This window comes from Ciconia boyciana, chromosome 7, assembly GCF_034638445.1.
Source record: "Ciconia boyciana chromosome 7, ASM3463844v1, whole genome shotgun sequence".
In the NCBI taxonomy this organism is placed as follows: domain Eukaryota; kingdom Metazoa; phylum Chordata; class Aves; order Ciconiiformes; family Ciconiidae; genus Ciconia; species Ciconia boyciana.
Genome location: NC_132940.1, coordinates 24937170 through 24942757, shown reverse-complemented (window position 1 = coordinate 24942757; position 5588 = coordinate 24937170). Strand labels below are relative to the sequence as shown.

The window sequence follows — 5588 nt, the reverse complement described above, 5'->3', positions numbered from 1 at the left end:
AAAGTACATTTTTTGTTTTCTTGCTTACATCTAAACACAAAATGAAACTATAAAAAGTTCACATTAATGTTTAAATCCTGTTTCTTCTCGTATTTCAGCAACATAGAAATTGTAGGAAATATGCACCATTTTTGTTTCTCCTTTTGTTCCCCATTGTTTGTCTTACTTACATGTATAATTTAGCTTTCTGATGTTATCAGAGGGAGGCTGTTGAAGAATTAGGCTTCTCATTTCATTCTTGAGGACAATGTGGTGTTACCCTGTTCTCTTCAGAAGTGAGTTTCACAGTTGCAAGTCAACTGATAAACTCTTGTACTCCGGTTAGCTTCCATTGTTCTAAAACCACAGAAACTTACTGGTCGGTGTAATAGGATTGTTTCAGATTGGAAGGTTTTCAAGATGAACTGAAGTCTTATCTTCATCAAGACAGCAATAAACAATATGACTTTTAGTGAAATAACTTGTACTTGTTAGTGGTGCAATCTTGAACAGAAATAGTATCGAAAAAATAAGGTCTCTCTTCCAGATTTGTAAATTAGCAACTTTTTCCAGTCCAAATCATGCCTTTTTGGGGTTTTGTGTTGTCCTGCTGGGTTGCAGAGCAAGAGCAAGGACTTGCTGAAAGGGGACATGACATCACTGCACTGTCAACAGGCAGACTGAATTGTTGGGCTAACTTACACAGATACAGAATCTCTAAATTTCAGAGCTATTCAAAGGACAGCTTCAAGAATACAGGAAACCTGATGGTAGTGCTTTTAGTACTGAATTGAAAACTAATGTGGATGAAAATGAATAGCCTTCCCTCCTCCCTCTAAAACTGGTTATTTTTCAGCCAGCTCAATCGGTTCCCTGTACGGCGTCACAAACAGGCTGACACAAGCAAGGAATTATGCTGGAACACAAACACCCAGTTGCACGCACTAAAGCTATTTTTTCAGTGGCAAGCCCAGCTCAAAATTTTCATCCAAAAACAGCCTTTGTACAGACAGGCTTTAGAACAGGCTTCATTTTCTCTATTCTTTGGCAAGTAACACCATACTTGATAAAATTCAGATCACACCCTGGTTAATTTGACAGAATATGACTGTGCTGCGTCTCTGAATTTGTGCAGAATTTGTGAATCAAAATTTGTACTGCTGTGGGATCCAGTGCAGAGATCTGGTATCACCAACTGCAGAATAATCATCTTGGTTACACTTGGAACCTAAGCTTTTGGATCAATTGCCACACGAAGGTGATATAAAAAATAGCTTTGTTTCTCAAATACAGTTGTACTGATCAGGTGTTGATGTCAGATGTCTTTTTTCCAACAACTTAGAGCTTTGTAAGGGCTAAGCCTTTAACTACTTACATCATTTCAAATAGCAAATTAGCATTTCTTTGCTGCCTTGTTACTAACTTAATGAGCTGAATAAGCACTTTGAAGAATTGTGGCTATAAAGATCTCTCTTGACAGCCACAGCCCTTTACATCTGCTTTTACATTTTCTAATTAATTAAAAAAAATTAAAACCAGCAACAACAAAAACCAAAAAATCCACACAAATTATCTTATTTCAGGTCTAGATGGTGGGAAAAAAGTCAGTATTTTTAACATGCACAGCATCTTTGTTCATTTATAAGCAATTTGTTTTTAAAAGCAAACTATTCCATTTAGGAAAAAAGATGTGAAGTGCGTTTGTGTATGCATATGTATAAACACACAGATAAATGCACATATACTTTCAGACTTACTTGCTTACACAGATGTAAAAAGAAATACACTTTATTTAGACAGCCACAGCAAAGAGTTAAATATGGTAGTGAAGCTACTCTACCTTATTTCCTTCTAGCAAGAAAGAAAAGCAGCTGCCTTGTCTGTTTTGCACTCAGAACTACGGGACTTTGTAAGAGGCAGGGAAGCAATATACAACATATACATTTAAGAGCTCCGTACAAACTCTTTGGGAGATAGAGTTCTTAACACCAGGCTTTTTATCCAGTTCTGAATTCAAGGATACCACTGATGGACGCTAGACAGAACTGCCTCTGATCAGAAAAGTTAATAACAACTAGGATTTCAAGAAAGGACGGAAAACAGTAGAAAAGAGTTAAGCATTGCACTGAAAATGTTATTTAAAACTTTATTCAGACTCATTCCACATTACGAACAACTGGATGTATAAAATACTTAGGAGTAAGTAATTAATTATCCATTGACAAATCTGTTAAGCAAGATACTGAAAATTTTTTTCACGTAAGATGTGCTTAAGTTTTCAGTTAATGGTATGTGAACTTTATGGAGACACACAAAGTAATATCTATAGGCATTTTTATGTCACTGTTAATCTGTTAGTGGAGCTTTGCAGAAACACTAAAAGCTATACAAAGCTTTCCACCAAGGCAGCTCTGTCTTATCCTTTCTACATCATCACTGCGTTACGAGATGTCTGCATTACGAGACCTGGCAAGGCCCCACAAGCCTGCAATTATTTAAATTACCTGAAGCCAGATTATACTTTGGCTCAGTATTTTTCTTGTTTAAGCTACCTGAAACTGGAGCTATGATGCTGACATAAACAATTCTCCTACAGATTACGCAAGAATTTAGCTGAATCGTCATCCCAAAGTTCTGGAAATCCTTTCTTGAAATGAGTAAAAACTGTTTCCAGAAGTAAAGTTTTAAACGGATTTTTTTTTTTTGCAACTTTTTACAAGATCATGTAAACATAATATAAAATGTAAATAGTTGAATGGCTCTGTTATTATGACTAAAAATCAGGGGACTGGCCCATTTTTATGATGACAACACAAAAGATGCTTTGCACGAACTGCTGAACTCCACTGGCAGATCTTTTGCAAGGTTAGCACTGGGCAATAATTCTAAGAATGCACCCAGCCCTGCTGACATTGTCTGCGGCCACCTGCAACATCTGTAAAATAGTCGCACAATTACTATTTTCTTTTCTGAAACGTTCCAAGAACAGACTACAGTGCTTTGTCTTGTCACTAGGCAATGCAGAACTCCTCCTCTACTAATCCTGATTTTCAAGCTCCCTAAACCCCACACCCAACAGCTTTGCTATTCATGGGAGTTACCTTCTTTGCAATAATGACTAGGGAGTTCAAAGCAAGCCAAGACCATCCCAAAGACATCTTTCTATGCCTGAGTAAAAAGTTATCAACAACCAGAGAACAGGGTCTTCCATCTGCCCTTTTCCGATAGGATGCTACTATGTATCCTCACCAAATATTTAAGAGTAGTATGGTTGCCCTCCAAAGCAGGTGCATCAAGTAATGCTACTTAAATCTTTCATACCTCTTTCTGAGGACAGATACTTAGTTCTTGAAATCTCCTTCCAGACTATAGGAATTTGCTACTTCCTTGTGAAAGGCCTGACATTCTGAGCAGGAAACAGAATAATTTTAAATTCAGAATTTACTCTTCCTTTTGGGTCTATAACTGGGGAGAAGCTTTACCTTTCTTTCATCCCAAAACTCTTGCCTTCCAGAGATACAGTCTCACAGATTTGATCTCAGGACCTCCACTGAAAACAAAGCTACTGTACAAAAGATAGGCAAACCACAGTATCACCATTGTGAAATCAAGATTAAATTTAAAAGCATATGTGTGCTTACCTAGCGTTTTGTAGATTAAAGTTTAAAATGGACTTTTCTTATGCAAGTGTACGTTCAGCGAAGTTATGCATATAGCTTTGTTTAGACAATTAAAGTCATCTTGTTTCTCCGCACTCCCTCTGATTTATCATCGCTATTATATCACATGTATTGGGAAACAGTTTCATTTCTGTAATTACATTTTCTATTAATCAGGGCCTCCAAAGGCAACTAAGCAACAAGTGATAGCTTTATAAGTAAATGGAAGGATTTGGTGTTTTACTAGCGAATCAAGCTTCCTGGGATGCGATGCTGGGACTTGAGGGTGGCAGAAGGAACCATCAAGTTCCACATTCCTTGCTTGCCCTGGCAGAGTCACTGCTGTGCAGCCAGGTGGCACTCCTTGCTGGATGGCCTTCAGGACATTTCTCTGTTTTCCTTTTCAGAAAGAAAGAGAGAATAACATTATGATTCCCCTCTGCCCTTCAGCTGATCCTCAGCAAAACAGTTTGCAAGCAGACTCAAACTTACTGTGGTTTCTTAACCTTTTTAACCATCAATGTGACAGAGAATCCAGTTCAGCTTCAGTCAAATCCTTGATAACCTTCCCTGGACCTCTGATACATGTCACACATGTATAATTTAAAAAAAAAAAAAAAAAAAAATCAGGTCTCTGCTACGTCCTTTGTCAGAAAATTGTCACCATCTCCATTTTGACAAGGCTTGCCAATGCCCTGCGGTATCGACACAGGAGTTTTGTCCAAGTGCTATGCTAGCATTTTAACATGATTTTCTGTATCTCATCTCACAGCTATATTTAAACAGAGAAAGCTTTTTAACTGTTCACCACGATAATTCTTAGATGCCATAATCTTCTGACAATTACAAAAATGCATTAAATGTAATCGAATGTCAAATTATATAGAAATACATCTTCATAAAATATGTGCAAAACATATACACATATGATTTCCGTAAAGAATGCATTATTTTTTCAACTGTCTCACGAAGCAGAAAACAGCAAAAACACACTAAAGAAATGTGGCAGCGCCTCATGCAGTAATTAAAGGTGTTGCCAACAAGCCATAAGCCTCCGCCACATGAGCAAAGGAAATACGGTCGTGGCAGATCGTGATGGCAGGCTGGCAATCCTAATCAAAAGGGGAAGAAAGTGCATCTGCTCTGTATTTACTATGTGATTTTGGGGGGTATCTCAGGAGATGTTTGAGCGGTGAGGTAACAGCGCGTGTGTAACTAACGGCTCGGTGACAGAGTTTTCACGCCAGCACCTGGAAGGCAGCGCTGAGAGAGCCGAGGGACAGGCAAGGGTGAGCGGCTGGCCAGGCCGGCCCCACAGGCCTCTGAAGGGCCAAGGGCTGGGCGTGGAGCGCGGGAGACAGGGCCCGGCTGCCCCGCGGGGACAGCCCTTTGTGTGGGGACACCGAATTATTTGTAAGTTGTTCTCACAGCACCCCTCCCCGTTCCATGCCCACCGTCAGGGAGCCCACCGAGGCAAGGACCAGCCCCGCCCCCAGGAGAGGCGCCGGGGGCCTGGGAAAACGGCGGGCGGAGGAGCGTCACGCCGCTCCCCCGGGACAGGCCCGGAGCCGCCGCGGGGTTTCACAGAATCACAGAATCGTATAGGTTGGAAAAGACCTTTAAGATCATCGAGTCCAACCGTAAACCTAACACTACCAAGACCACCACTGCACCATGTCCCTAAGCACCTCATCCAATCGTCTTTTAAATACCTCCAGGGATGGTTTCGCGGGCGGACGCCGGTGAGCCCGCGCTAGCCGCGCCCCCCTCCCGCGGTTACCTCAGCCTCGGGGCGCCGAGGGGGGGGCGCGGCCGGTCCCCGAAGGCACTGCCGGCCCCGGCGGGCGGGGGCTCTCCCCGCCGCTAACAAAGGCAGCCCCGCCCCGCCCGGCGGCCACCGCCATCTGTCCCTCCCGCCCCCGCGGCGCGGCGACGCCCAGCCGGGCCGGC

The 5588-nt window shown here is 41.9% G+C and overlaps 1 long non-coding RNA gene across 1 annotated transcript; it reads right to left on the bottom strand.

The window, feature by feature from the left end:
• Positions 1-1857: 1857 nt before the first annotated feature.
• LOC140654286 (uncharacterized) lies at positions 1858-5525 on the bottom strand. The gene is made up of 3 exons (XR_012043383.1): positions 5351-5525; positions 4131-4216; positions 1858-4037 (listed from the first exon to the last, which is right to left on the bottom strand). It is a non-coding gene; the product is annotated as an uncharacterized lncRNA (long non-coding RNA).
• Between the last annotated feature and the right edge of the window lie 63 nt (positions 5526-5588).